Below are 16,351 nucleotides of genomic sequence, written 5' to 3' on the forward strand. Positions count from 1 at the left end.
TGGGGTCAACCTGTGCATCAGCGTTTTGAACAACATCACGTGTGTGTCATGCGTTCAATATTTGCCCATGATTTTCTTCGTCCACTTTATTAAATGAAATGACAAGGTACTATTAGCCAAACAAAGTAACCATGGCCAAATAGTAAGACATAGATAATATGAACTACATAGCTTGTATTGGACATAGCATACAGTAAAACTGTTTTCCATATGAACAACATTATGTAAACACAAATCCCGCAAGCAAAATTAAGTGTCTCAATGGCTATTTTACAACACCATGCCTATCAGGCAGTGGTTGTGTGCTTTCGTGTGTGCTGGACCGTCCTTGATGTTCTGTGCATGGAAGTCCAACATAACTCATGTATGCACTGATATGTTTTGATGGAAAGTCAATGGGATAGGGATTACGACAACAATATAGGCTACAACTATAGTGTGTGCGGGTGGCAACTGTAACATGTAGGCTATGAAGCACGGATACTTGAGAAAGGGAGACGTATCCGTATCAAATATGTATTGGATACCGATACTCCATGGATACTCACGGATATGTATCGGATACTTCTTAACAGTATCGGATACTGGTTAATTAAATGTTTTTAATGTTGGAATATCGGATACTTAATTTTGAAGTATCAGATACTCGAACTCACATATTATTTGTAAGACTTTGTTTAGTTATTTGGTGAGAGGAATATAGTGAGAGTTAAAGTAATAGAATTTGTCAAATTGATGTATCCTTATTGGCTTTCTCACTTCTCTTTCGCTCTGTCAATCTCCAACATTTTTTCTGTCTGCTTTCGTTTTTTTTTTTTAATGGTAATGCCATGTAAGGATGATGTTTAATTTGCATTCGCATTTGATTTTGCTTTTAATTTTGGATGTTTTTGTGAATGGTTGAAGCTCCTAGCTTAATAGAAATCCCTCTATTTATGTATTAATTTGCTTTATGTCTTATTTTCATGCATATTCCAGTATTACAATTATAAAAATTAATTTTTCTTTTAAAAAGTATCGCCAACGTACCTGTATCCTACCCTGTTGGGGTGAAACCATTATAACACCCAATGGTTTGGTGATTTGCAGTTCTTACAACAATACATGGTTGTCATGAACAAGTTCTCCACTCAATTTCGATATATATTGAGTGGTCAATTGCACATATATGAAGGAATTGGTGTAGTGCAAGTATATTAATGTGCATGCAACAATTGGATAATCGCATACGAACATAGTATTTTAAAGTGTGTGGAACCCAAAATATACCCTAACTATAGGAACATTGTGTTATGCGTGACAAACAACGAATATGTGTGTGGTCCATTTAAGCATTCTCTGCAACAGTACTGTGTCATTAAAATGATGACGCATATTGAATTCAAATAATTTAGTTTGGTGCATAATTGCCCAACCACTGGTCACAAATGAGCATGGTAGAGTGTAGGTGCAATACGTTCGTCCCACCATGCACCCACATGCCGTGTAAACTGCATATGGAAAATGTACCGTAACAAAGTTAGAATGACCTACTCATTCATTTATATTGACAATTGTTTAATACATATTTGGTGAGTTACCTCGCTCATGTTGATAGGACCATACACAATCCCTTTACATTGTTTGATCCAATCTTCCCTAATTTTTTCATCAAAACAAAACAAAAACAACTAAGTTGTACCCATCATGTTTGGGAAAAAAAACATAAAAAAAAGGGGTTGAAATATAAGAAAACTGACATGATACAAATTAATGGATATTCAGTGGGATGTAAATTGGGTACACGTATATTGTGGGAGGGTTTCAATGGTTTTCAATTTTCGTTTAACCATTTCGTCATACAACTAATGCGCATACAAAAAGGGGCCTCCACACACAAGGGCCATGTACTTGAATGTGAACAATGGTGAAGGTCAGAGATACGGGCAGTCTGACAGTGACTGACAAATTACCTTCAAATACAGAGGGTGGCTTCCAATTTGGGCTTGAAACGTCACGTTGGAGCACCGCAATGGAGTCAGTACAGAGACGCCGACGGAATACGGTTACGCCACTGAAAGGAGATTAGCGAACGGAAAAGGAAATAGCGTAGAGGGAAAGGAGGATGGCCGTGTGACAGCCACAAATGCTCAGAGCTGGGTATACTAAACAGGGTGAAAGGGGACGAATAAGTGAAAACGAGGTCGTTTTGTTTATTACAAGGTGCAATACCCATGTTGCAGTAATAACGTGTAACCTATCCAACACCCTTGCATATATGTTTGGTTTTAATTTTTTTTTTAAATTGAGTTTCCCGCTTTTTGTATTATTTGGTTTTTCAATAATTTTATGAAGACTGCAGTTTGGGTTTTATATTTGCAGATGCATCTTACTTAAATGTATGTAGGAAGTAATTTACATGCCATAAGTCCGTTGAAGAAATAAAGGAATACGCATGACAACCCCAAAAAAATGTATTCAAATTATTTTTATTGTTTTGTATTTTTGTTAATTTTGTAATGATTTTTTCGAGATAAAAAATCCCACAAAATTTTGGAAGTGTGTGTATATTACATGTATATGCACTTATGACAAACTTCCTGTCTATTTTTTATAACAGGAAAATCCTTAAACTATCCTGCATGTGCAATGCAGTGCCCATTGCAAAGATGAACATAGTGTCATGTTGTCTGATTCGAGTTAGCATACTCGAACTTGCCCCCCCTCCAAGATAGGCTCCACTTTAGTCATGACACAGGCAGCGAGAGTACATTGAACCCACAACAAACACTGTAGCGAGAGGACAATATTAGTACATGTAACTATAATGGGTGGGATTGTTACTGAGGGAAATATTAGTCAGGGGATTGGTAGTGATGGGACTAAAACTAATATTGTCATGGTTTAGTAACAACTGTCGTAGCAAGAACACAATATTTGTGGATTCGCAATACGTTGGGATTATGATACCCTCCATAGATGGGATTAGTAGTCCCCCATGGGAGATGGTAATAGAAAACCAATCCCTTCGATATACAGGTAGATTTGCTGGTTTGGCCCCTATTATCCTACGTAATGTAGTTACTGTACTTCATTAGTAATGAATTTGCTGTATGAGTTTGTTTGTACTTATGCGATCGATATGCCCAGTCCTGAACGAAAATAATTTATGCCTCGTTTCGCATGTAACCGTTTTACCGCAACAAGCCCAAAAACACTACAAACCACCCAAAACCCTAATAATATGTGTAATAACCAAAGTTACAAGTATAATAATATGTATACGAGAGTAATTATTTTTGTTCATTATGACGTTGTACCTGTCACGCCCCAAACTCGCCCCTAAAAGTTTGGGCATGACCTATTCAGAAACAGACATTTAACCTAATATACATCACATACGGGGCCTGAACGGAAGCATTAAATACCATAAAATAACATAAAACAATCTCCATTGAGCTACCACTACTATGCCAGGATCTTAAACATCATAACAGGTAAATAATATACAGAAACATGCACCTGAACATCGGTTATATACATACACATATACAGACCCAGCCCTACAATTGGGCGTATAACAAAACTATTGGAGTTAAGGAAGTTATATACACTTAACCTTAGACAGAAAATTAAAGTACGAGCCATCATCTTAACAAGACTTTACTAAAATATAAGTGGCTTCATCTAGGGCTTGGACACACAGAGATTGACAAAAGAGAACGGGCGTCTTGGGTTAGGACTGACCTCCCGATTGGTTACTTACAGAAGCAGACAAACACAGAGTGAGCCAGGTTCAGTGAATAATAGTACTTAAATAAGTCGATGCTCAACTTAAATTATAATACATATCAATGTGTATGTAAATGCAGAGATCATGTGGTTAATCTGATTCTGTACTAATATCAGAACGGCCTTAGGCCCAGTTTTTAAACATAATGGCTTTAATCCCTTGAACGCAGTGGCATGAAGCCCTTAAACAGAATGGCATTAAGCCCAGAATGCAGAACGGTCTCAGCTCTGTTCATGCATGTATGAACCCAAGAGGTGTCTCGTATGGATTCTAGAGCTGACTCACACTGTAGCACTTAGTTCCGTACATCATTTTGTTTCATACCAGAAAATACAGATTGGACTTAGGCCTAACAGATCATATAGAATGGCCATAGGCCCAGATTGGCTTTAAGCCCAATTCATATATGTATGGACTCAAGAGGTGTCTCGCACGGATTCTAGAGGTGACTCGCATTGCAGCACTTAGTTCCGTACAACACTTTGTTCCACACCAAAAATCAATAGGCCTTAAAGACCAAACAATCCATATCATGTCATAACATAGCATAACCGAAATGGATAAACAGAAACAGAATAATCTCAGTTTCCTAAGAATGCCATTATACAATAGTGCACATAAGTTTCTCATGGTTTAGTTATAGATTAACACGGTTGCCTTGCGTATAATAGAATAAGAATAGTAACTATTACAGAGAGCACATAATAATGTTAAACCTTTGCATTCATATCGTAGGTTCTGAACAACCTCGAGTCCATATGTAACATAATAGAATTATTTCAGATTCATACGGATACACATAGTTTTTCCAATTATTCTGATTCTTCAGTGATATCCATACTTGATGACTTATAACTGAACGGCCTCAGGCCCATTAGTAGCAAAACGGTATGCTCTCATATTTACACTGAAACCGTTATTCAAGAATGAACATAAGTTCCCTTCATTCATTAAGAAATGACGTAATTTGCTTACAGAGAATAGAATGTTAACATTAATGATTAATCAGAATCATACAGAGGTATACACATTCGTTTAATCGTTCATATATGTTAACATAGTTAACCTGCACTTAACAGAGTGCTAATGGTAGTTAGCCGTAAGTAAAGCATACTACGGCAGTACTACTACTCACAGTGCTGTAGCGACGTGCTAGTTCCTTCCGGAGTGTGTCCTGCACACATTTACAAATTGCAAATTAGTTCATTTCTCTTAATGAATTATTTCCTGATTCATCTCATTTCAAATGAATTTTTCAAACATCAGAAGACATTAAATACAGATTTTAAAAATATCCGAGGGTCGAGCATGCAAACGGGACAAACCATTTTTTCCAACATGGGCCGCACGTGTGGCTGTGAGCCCCGCACATGGGGCAAAAGTCCCCACACGTGCTTTTTAAGTAGTAGCCAAACTCAAAATTTCACCATTTTCCCCGCACGTGCGGCCATGACTCCCGCACGTGCGGTCATGACCCCCGCACATGCGGCGATTTGCCCAATCTGCTGTCCGAAATTCAGGTAAAACTCCTCTTGATGAACACAGGCTAAAAAATAAATAACTTTAACACAAGAACATAGCTTGAGATCACATAAGGATTAATTACAAACTTATTTTGAATTCAATAACACAATCAACCACCATTCAATTTCTTTATAGTGCACCTACACATGATTTTTCACTCAAGCATGCATACATGGCCATATAACTAAATGAGTTCATGCATGGAGAGAAACTTCCCACAACATGTAAAATCTAGGGGAAAAGATGAGAGCACTTGACATAAAGTTTGAACCCAAAAGCACAACTTGAACTACAATTTCACAAGGATACCTACACACTCATGATCTTGATCTAGATCACAAGCTTAACTTCTATGTTGCAGAGAATTCTTTACTCATAAGGCAAGAGAGGTATAACAAAGTGAATAACACATACCTTGAACTTAAATTTCTACAACCTTCTCAAATCTCCCCAATTCCTTCCTTGAAAAAATCTCTTCCTCCTCTCAACTCTTCTCTTTCCTTTCTCTCAGGATATTTTTTGGTAATAAGCTCTAAGTCAAACATTTGAGAGAACATAGATATATACATATATATATATAAAGTGAATAAGACAAAAATTAAACAGTTTAATCATCCCTAATCAAATTTTGACAGAAAATCATATTAGGACTTAAAAATCATGTTGATCCCAAATGTAAAATCAATTTCAGATTATCAAGCCTCTAAGGCTCTCAATTTCTTATCTAAACATTTTAATTGTGACAGATATTTTCTTCTTAAACAGATATAGGTCTCTAATCACAAGATCCATTTAATCACAAGATCCATTTGCTTAAACTTAATTTCACATGAAATTTCACATTACGCATTTAAATGCGCAGAATAAGGGACTGAAAGTATACCAGAAACATATGCGAGGGTCGGATTATTATAGTACCTCTAACTCCTAGCTATGAAAACGAAATTAACTATGACTAATCCACTACTTATTAGTGTAAATAAGTATTTTGTTATAATTCTCTCGCTAATAGTCTACTTACATCCATAATGGATGTGTTAGTGTATTTGTTACAGTCAAATGTTAATTTTTGACGAACAAAGTTTCTTGTTTGGTGTTGCAGTGCAGCTGCTAAGGGCAATGTTACTGACCAAAGTTAGTGTGCAATGTTAGATTGTCTATTAACTGCAGCTAGCGTTTTAACCACTGAGGGAGAGACAAGAAAATGCTGTGCAAAAGCCCTCCCGGACATCCGTCCGAAAGTCCCTCCGAATGCCCCACCAGACGTCCACCGTAACATTTACTGTGACGTCTGGACCCTTCAATAAAATAAAAACAAATAAACAAAAATTTGGGTATGACCGGTTGACCAGCCACACACCGGCCGGTGAACTGCAATTTCTTTTTTTGGGACTTTTTCTACTTGTTTAGAAATTTTTCCTGCCTTCAATTTTTTTATTAACTGAAATTAATTATTTACTTTATTTATTACATACATATATATATATTTATAGTTTTTGTAACACACAAAGCTCAATACACCCCTTAATACATCCATTGTATCACCATTCACACAGTTTGCCATCTTTGTTTGGACCGCATAAGGGGGGATTGTAATCCATCGGACTGTTATTCATGCGATACATTGTCCCTGGACTATTCGGTTACGGTGTATTTGAATCCTATGTTTGTTTACTCATGGAATTAGATGTCTGGATTGGACTATTTGTAGTGAATCAATTGTTTGGTTGGACGGACTGGATAAGGATAAATCATAAATTTATATTTTATATTTAATTTATAATACTAAGCCTGTAATCTATAATTCATAATTGAAAAACACAAAAAAAAAAAATTAATTTATAGGGCCATACTAAATCTAATTTTTAATTGATAGGGCGTAAATTTAATTTAATTTTAGCCTACCTTACGTTACGCCTCGTTTGGAAACATGTTTTTTTTTTTGGTATCTTTTTGGCTTTTTGGCTAAAGCACAATGACACATCTCTCCAATTTTGGACCTCTAATTGAGCTGTAATGATGTGGCAGAGAATAAATAAATTTTAAAAAATAAAAACGAGGTGAAAACATCACATTGCAGTGGGGTCTAGTTCTATAGTTCTATTACAGCTCATTAGAGTTCCTTTATTAGAGCTCTGAATCACTTTTCCTTGGCTAAAATATGATGTTAAAAAAACTAATATGTTTGGGATTAATTTTTGATTTATCTCAAAAACATGTCCACAAAGTAGAGACACAATGTAATCTTTGTTTTTTTGGTCTAGGTTGTTGGTTTTTTGGGTTTTGTAGTGACATTTTTACTTTGTCACTAAAAACCCCACTTGCGAAATGAGGATTAACAAAAACAAACAAAATAATTTAAAATAATTAATAAGATAAAATGTCACATCAAACCTACAATCAATTGAAATTTCCTATCACAAACATCATATCCAACTACAAAAAAATCTAATTACCTTTCAAAACACAAAAATTTAAATTTATAAATATTAAAGTACTAAAATAACCTACTAAAATAGTAACTTCCTAAACACCCACTAAATTTATAATATGTAGTGTCACGTACGTTTCCGTTTCCCTCCCAAATTTGGAACAAAAACTGAAGTTTCCAGACAAAGCCTATGAAATCTCACAAAGGAAGTACTTTTCATGATGACCCACTAGCCATAGCCTTTCTAATCTCACCAACTCATTTCCATTTCCCACATAGAATTTCGATCACTTTGCTGTCCCTCCTTGTCTTTGCATTTGGGTTTTGCTATCCATCTCCAAAAACACACTCTCTCTGTCTCTCCATTTCGACTGTGCCAGCTCACCGATGGTAACACTCACCATTTTCTCCGGTATGTGTCAGCTTGTCTATTTTTTGTTTGGGAGCACATTATTATTATGACCTGCTGTGTTCCACTCGCACGACGTATATTTTTATGAACTATTAAACTGTTCGTCGTTAGTTCGTTGAAACCATACGTACGATTAGGTATACAAACTACATGGGTGACAAACTGATATTGCCATTGACGAGTTCCATAGTGATTATAGCTGCTGCATGAACGGTCTTGGTTAAGCTATGTAGGCGGTTTTTTTATTTCTTTGTGTGAATGTAAGTTACGTATGGGTGCTCTTGGGTTGAAAGTCTGATGTGCCCCTGTTTGAAGTGTGCGTATTGTTTGTTTGTTGCTATCTTCGTTGCAAGATTTCTTGTTGGTTGTTTGTCCAAAAGCATTCATAAAGGTGGTACCAAATGATTGGGCATTCTCGTCGGTGCAAAGGAAGTTGTAGTCATGTTATGGTGTTTTGCTTTCATACTTGTTGCACTTCAACTTTTTTATTAGTGTAATGTCATGCCAATTTTCGGTATTGATGTTGGTTCATGCAATTTTTGGTGTTACTAACTAATCTCATGCACTAACCCAGATAGACTACGTCCAGGCACGGAGGCACGTCCGGCCCGGGGGGGGGGGGTTACGTGCCCCTAACTTTTTTGGATAACTCTATATTTGTCGTCAACAACTATTAACAGGAACGTAAACCTTTCTGCACTTGTTTGGAAACTTGTATATCATAACATTTGTTGGCCTTTTGTCCAAAAATGTTTAAAATTTGGGGAATTATGCATGTTATTCGTGTTTGGCTTCAGCCAAAATAGTCAGACTGACCCCCCCACATATTGAAGCACTTGTATGTCTCTCGTTGTAACTCTGTCTCGCCCGATGTTTGCGTGGTTGGATTATGGTATAATGGCATATTTTTTATTCCGGGCCACACAGGCCTTCATTGAATCAGAATTTGTAATACCGTTGGACCATGGCAATTTCGGAACATAAAAATATTTTCTCCTGTCTTTAAAGACTTTACAAATGTCATATATAAACTCACGTGTTCAAACCCAAGTATGTTCCTGCATGTCTAACCCCAATTAATGTCATGTTTGCATCGTTGGATTGACCTCATATCATTTTGCATTACAGCGGCCCTACGCCCTATTGAACCTGTTGCATGAAGTTGTAGCTCTGTGTACCTAGGCACTATTAAGATTTTGTACAAGTGCTTTATTACTTTATTTTTTTGTTGTTGGCTGTAACGATAATATTCGTGGCAGGGGAGATGCAATAGATGATGCTCTAGTTTGCTGACAAAAAGAATGATGACCTGCTAGCAAGTAGCCAACCGAAAGGCTGTAACACCACTGCCTGGGGCCCCCAATTAGGCTGACAAATTGGGTCTATAGGAAAACATTGTAACACCAACGTACCTCTGGTAATGAGTTCAGTCTTCAATTTATGCCTCACTTGCTCAAATAAAGCTTGACCATTATATGTGCAAGCATTGAAGTGGTCATTACTATTTACTTGAGATTACCATAAAACGAGTACAAAATATGGCCAATTGATTTTCGTAAATGTAACTCCATGAAATTAATCCAATATGAACTACCCACATTAATTAACATTCACCAGACCATAACAATAAACCTTCCATCTTTACATAATCAATAAAAGAGTTTATACAAAAGTTCACATGCGGATATACATTCAACGATAAAATAATCACATGAATCTATAGCATGTGAGGCATCTAATCTCAAAACAATGAAAATGCCCTTAAGGGCTTACATCTTCCAAGGCATTAGCCCGGTTACACAAAATGGTCTCTTGGACCCATACATGTTAGCTCTTGGTTTTACAAAAATTACAACAAGAAGATGAGAGCTATTTACTCTTCACAAAATATCCACGCCCTCAGTTCGGCGGGATCACCACATCTTTACCTGCACCAAATCCCATAGGGGTGAGCATAAAGCCCAGTAGAGAATTCTCACAAAGTATAAACAGTTATGCAAACTTTTAAACAAATGCAAATGCTAATGCCATGTCATGCTCTTTTAGGGAAATTTCATTTCATGCCCTTCTCGAAGTAGACTCTACAAGTACCACCAAACTGTCATTTTTACCGGTATTAACCAGAAGGCTTGACACCTATCCTCGCGGCTTTCTGGCCTTTCACCAATGACACTCAGGCCAACTTATCAAGTTCAACTACACCCCTTATCTGGACTTACCAACGTATTTACCCCTTAGACATTCCATAGTTCTCATTGCAATACCATTTTCTTTCATGAATGTAGGTCTTTTCAATTTAGACCCACAATGCACAATGATAAATGAAATAATATGCAATGCAATGAATTTCCATATTTCATAACATTTCTCCATGTTCAAGGTCCCTACAATAATGTCACATTCACAATTCCCATTTCTTTTCATCATTGTTCCTTCACAAGATAACCATATATCATCAATACATATCACAATTCCCTTATTTCATAAGTCATAGCAACATAGTCACATCAAGACTACATGTATTGTTTTTCAAACAAATTTTCTATCTCAACATATATCAAAGTTTACCATTTGCAACCACATTATGGACTCTATACTCATTCATCTTCTTATCAAAAGAAAGGAAAAAGTTGCATGAACAATTTCATGTTTTCCAAAAATCCCCAAAATCTATGGTTCTTCATCACACACAAAATACTTTTCCCATTTCTTGGTGAAAACCCTAATGAAAACATCTTTCTTAGATTAACAAGATGGAACCTTCAAAGATTGACCAAAATTTTTGAAAAGTTTAAAACCCCCTTTTGAAAAATCTCTACATTTTGAAAATCACAAAGTTGAAATCATCAAAACTAGAAGGAAACTCTTAAATCATCAACAAAATAGCAAAACTTGTATATATGACTCAAGAAAATCCCTACCTCAATATTAGATGAAGGAATGGAGATGAAACCCTAAATTCAAGATGGAGAAATCTTTAATTTCTCCTTTACCAAGAGAAGCCCAAGCTTGATCTTTAAGGTTAGAAGAAGATGATGATCCAAGGTTCAAAAAATCCCAAGAAATCAAGGGTTTGGTGTGTTAGATGAGTGTTTTTAGAGAGAATGAGAAGAAAATATGAAGTTTAGAGTGAGAGAGGAAAGCCCCAAATATGATACAAATTCGGACCAAATGAGAAGAAAAACCAGAATTTCGGATCTGCCAACATCCCGCACGTGCGGCCCTCAGCCCCACACGTGTGGCTCTCTTGCACGCACCTCCTTCACACCTGCATTTATTTCAGTATGTTGCCCAGCCTTTCCTCTGAAATCCGCACGTGCGGCCTCACCCTCCCGTACGTGCGGCGCTCTCCCGCACATGTGGCCCTAGGCCCCCGCACGTATGACAAGCCAACCAGTCCAGAAAAGTTTCGGTCCAAACCCCTGGGCACTTCAGACTCGACCTCATGCTCTCCGGAACAAGTGAAATTCGATACCAAATAAAACAAGGACATGAACTTTATCTTGAGGACTATTTCTGAACATTTCAAACCCAAGGAAAGAAAAAGAAAAAAATGGTGTGACGAAGGGAAAAGAGAAGAGAAGAAAGAGAAGAAAGACTCGGTCGTCATAGTAAAACAGTGGCATGCAATAAGTTAATAAATTAACGACAACATATCATAATTGAAGAATAAACGAAAAGTATAACTCATAGAATGTAGGTACGACTGAATGGCCCCTTCATTGTAAGTTGTTCAAAGTGAATTTTGTTTTCTATAATTTGTGAGTAACGTTTTTTGTGCGTCCTTATAAATATTGCATGAAATACTTTGCAGGAATTATCGTAATTGGATATGGGCAATATGTCAGAAAATGCGAAGCAAATGTGAGTTTATGTCGTTCAATAATTCATACAATTTGGTTTACAAGGATATGTTTCCTGTACCTACTAAATTCCATGGTGTGTTCATATAGGACAAATTGTGGCGGTATGTACTGTAATATGGAGGTTGTGTGATTTGATTTTCACACATTTTGGATAGCCTCAATTTTCACCATTCATTTCATGCACTGGATTAAAACTCAGTCCATTTCTTATCAGAATATGTGCACATACGGCATATGTCACGTATTCTGCTGAGAGAAATTGTGAAATCCATAAATTACTGAGTTATATTAAACCACTTCAGTTAACAGTTTTCTGTCACAACAAAAAATGACATTACCAATTATACAAAAATGGCACAACTTTTGAAATGACAAGGCAAAATTGACTGCCTTTAAAGTTAACCAATGTAGATGATAGAATGCACAAAATGTACTTACCACCGATGTAATTTGGCCTTCAATATAATTTCATTTACGCCAATATTTGTTATAGGGAAAGGAACATAGTGAAGCCAAGTGGCGAAGGTTCACGAAAAAAAATGATTGACATTAGCGATCCCCCTCGTCGAAAGCGGCCAGTTAGACCATTTATTTTTTACAGGTTCGATCTGTCTCCTTGAAAGCGGCTCACAGTATCTATCACTCTCGTCAAAAACAACTCAAAGTAATTTGCACAATTGTGCATTACATATTTTGTACTCACAGATTGCGCCTATGCAAATTTGACTTTGTCCTGACAGTACAAGAAATTAAGATTTTAGAGACAAAAACTAAGGGCCAAAATAATTTCTTACGGACCTAATATTGTTGATACGAAAAATGTGTGGTTATTATATTTTTAGCAACAAAAATTGGACATTACTGATGCATTATTATCTATTTGGGACCAAATTTGTTTGTGTCACAAAATAAACCATTTGTGGACCAACTTATTTTGTCCCATAAAAGTGTATTTGTTAGTTTCATTTTCAAAGTTTTGTCGGTAAAAGTCTTGTTTTTAACTTTTCGGGTCAACCTTTTAGTGACTATCCTGATGAGGATACACAATGGTCCCTAAATGTCAATGGTTGCGATATGTGTATATAAATGTGTATATATCTATTCATATCTAACATATACTTACACCAAAATTCACAATGGTTGCAGCCAGCAACAATTCAAGGAAATACAAGAAGCAGACAACCCCGGAGCGAAAATGGTTAGTGTGCAGACATGTACTAAGTAGGGTACACTGATGGAAACACGTGACTGTTGTGAAGATTTGTATGGACTTCTATTTCATGGGCACACTAGTCATGTGCTTCTATTATGTCACATTCAGCGATTTCCAGCAGTCATAGACGGCATATTGCATGTTCTTATAAACTTCGATTATTTGCAAAAGTCCATGTCCGTTTTTATTTCAATTATGTGCGAAATAGTTATTTCTATGTGCAATAATATGTAAATACCACAAAATGCGCACACATTGCGAGTGATACAACTTGTGGTGACATTAACTTTGGACTTACAATTGTTATTTGTCCTGTATCTGCGTCACTTTGGTGTAACGCTTACAGAGCAAAAAGGTTATTAGGGAAAGGTGGAAGCAACTCCTCTGTGATGAGAAGAAGAGGTTTCAGGACATGGCTAAGGCAAGTGCCAAGGAACTGGGCAAAGAAGTTGCAAACAAATCTGCAAAGGTACTTACATACTTAATGTTTTGATAACTGCATTTGGGGAGGGCCTGCTATGCACACATTGTTGGTTAAATTTTTGTATTAATGTTCACGTTAATAACATTGCAGAGTAAAATGAAAGTCCGCATATCATTGAAGTCAATTGTTGATATCATTAAGCGGTGTAACAAAGCACAGAAGCAGGCAGTCATTGATATTGGGTTTGGTGGCCTCCTAGGGATAAAGTGTACCCGTATAGATCACGACTTGTGCCAATGGTTGGTACCGAACTTTGATCCCGACACCTGTTCATTGAATGTTCATGAGCGCCACCTGAGGCTCACCTCTGAGAAAGTTCATGTTTTATTGGGTATACGGTCAAAGGCAATGATATGTAGTTGTCCAGCTCAATAGATGCATATTCTAATATCTACAAAGAGGTTGGAGCTGTTAAGAGAGTCATTCCTTTGAACCAGTTGGGACTGTATCTGATTGAGATTGATGGTGCGGACGACGAGTTTCGGCGAAAATTTGCGCTGTACGTGTTGGGGGCCATGTTGTGTCCTACCACAATGACCACCTTGAGTCTGTCATTCATTCATGCCGTGAAGGACATGACCGGTATGCGGGCATGTAGTTGGGCAAAGTTGACACTGTAATTCCTTGTCAAAGGTGTTCAAAAGTATAAGATAAAAGGTCAGCGCAAGACAACTCGATGTGTTTTCCTTCTAATGGTAACGTAATCAGCCGTTGTTTGTTTGCACCATGCTGCTTACATATTTCATCCATTGCTGTCCATATGGTTCAATAAAGTCATTGCGAAATAAAAAGTTACCTGTTATTGAACATCACAACAAATATACTTGTACGGGCCACATTTTTTTAACCAGAAAGAGTTTATTTTTTTAACCGGAATGGTGCATGGGGATTCTGCTATTGGGACACATAAACTCATAAATATGATTGTGTTGTAAGTTGTATGCATCAATACAGTCCTTCGTTCGCAAGAAAAAAAAGGTGTAAAACATAGCCACCGTACCATTGTGAAGTGCAAACTTGTATGCCATCAACAATTTTTTCACATCACAATTTCGTCACTTTGCATTGTTAACGAATATAGATTATTTTGCTCAAAAATGTAAACTAATTATCTTTTCCCCCTTATAATGCAGCTATTTTACTTGGATCATTTTTCCCCTCCCTGTAATAGTACGTCGTCTAGTACGCGGTCCATCCCTCGGCTAAGTGATTGGGGTGATGCCGAGATACGGGAGATGCGGCAACGTATGGGAAGGAAGCAAATGTTAGAGCAACATGAGGTAATCAACCCTTGCGTTGTGCACATTTGACAACATTGCCCCACCTGTGTAATGTAAACAATGACAGACTTCATTCGTGTTCCTATGATTAGGTGGGTTTGTTATTGGGATCGTACGATTCGCGATTCCAAACATATGATTCAAAACAGGTTGTGTGAATAAGAAAAGGCTGTGAATCGTAGCTGAATCGGTGAGCCGAATTGGTAAATCGTCAATCCATTCGACTTGTTGATGTTTGGCTACAAGACTGCATTTAGGTTTTTTATTGTTCAACAAGGGCTGACACGCCCTTTTTAAGGTATTTCGGAATTTAGGATTACCGTATGCCATATTTTCACTTTCTTCCTCCCTATTTACTGTCAAATACTCAAACTTTTGCGGGACAAACATGAAGTTTCCCTCTAGACAATATTGTAGCCTTACAAATTCAATTTTATGTATTACTTCCGTTTATCAAATGAATTTTGGTTAAGCCATGAAGTCAGATTTTTGGAAAAGCTTTTGCGATTTTGGTTTTTTGACCTTGTCGTTCAGTTATTGTTAGTTAGTTTGTAATTGAAAGTTTGTCTTTCTTTATCTAAATGGGAAAAGGTCAAGTGGTAAACATGGGATCCAGTGTGAAGTTTTTATCCACACCAGATTAGCATCATTTACAACAATTTTTTTATTCATTTCAGACAAAAAAATTAATTTTTATTAGATATATTTAATATGTAAGTGTGTACATATACGTTGTGTGCAATTTAAGAAAGCTGACCAAAACTTTACGATTCACAGCTCAAATCAATTCACGATTCAGTACAATACCATTTTCATTCATGATTCGAATCCCGATTTGACAACTATGTTAGGTGGAGTTTCATCCAACAATGAAGGAAATCAACGAAATTGATGACGCATTTGACACACACCATGTCCATAACAAACAGAAACCACAAATTGATGAAGTTCGTTTGAGCAACGTTGAGTCTGACATTGATGAACTGAAGGAAACGATGAAGCAAGTGCTTCACAACAATGCGGAAATAAGGGAGATGTTGCTCAATTTCTTAGGGAAGGAAGTGGTTGACAATGCAAAGGTAAGCAAAAGCAATCAGTACACATGGTTGGCACAGTTCACAAAGGTTACTTGAAGATGAAATATCATAGTAAGTTAATGTATGTGTTTGTGTGATTAGGTGGAGTCGACTAAAAGAAATTATAACATTAACATATCCTCCAGCATTGGTGAACTGAAGGAAATGTTGAACCAACTGGTTGTAGCTATATTGTTTGGGAAACAACCGTTTAATGAAAAGACACATATTGCTAAAATGAAGCAAATGATGTAGCAAGTGCTGGAAGGTTTATCGAAAACAACACAATTGCC

General features: G+C 36.8%; 1 protein-coding gene across 1 annotated transcript in view; it reads right to left on the reverse strand.

Annotated features, from left to right (window-relative positions):
• Positions 1-10,008: 10,008 nt before the first annotated feature.
• Positions 10,009-16,351, reverse strand: part of LOC114260256 (uncharacterized) — a 217,853-nt gene continuing 211,510 nt past the window's right edge. Inside the window, exon 2 of the transcript XR_014338328.1 lies at positions 10,009-10,067. The gene's annotated coding sequence lies outside the window, so the exon portion shown is untranslated. The remainder of the gene's footprint in view (positions 10,068-16,351) is intronic.

The sequence above is a fragment of the Camellia sinensis genome, chromosome 8, assembly GCF_055761805.1.
Source record: "Camellia sinensis isolate YWXY chromosome 8, ASM5576180v1, whole genome shotgun sequence".
Lineage (NCBI taxonomy): Eukaryota > Viridiplantae > Streptophyta > Magnoliopsida > Ericales > Theaceae > Camellia > Camellia sinensis.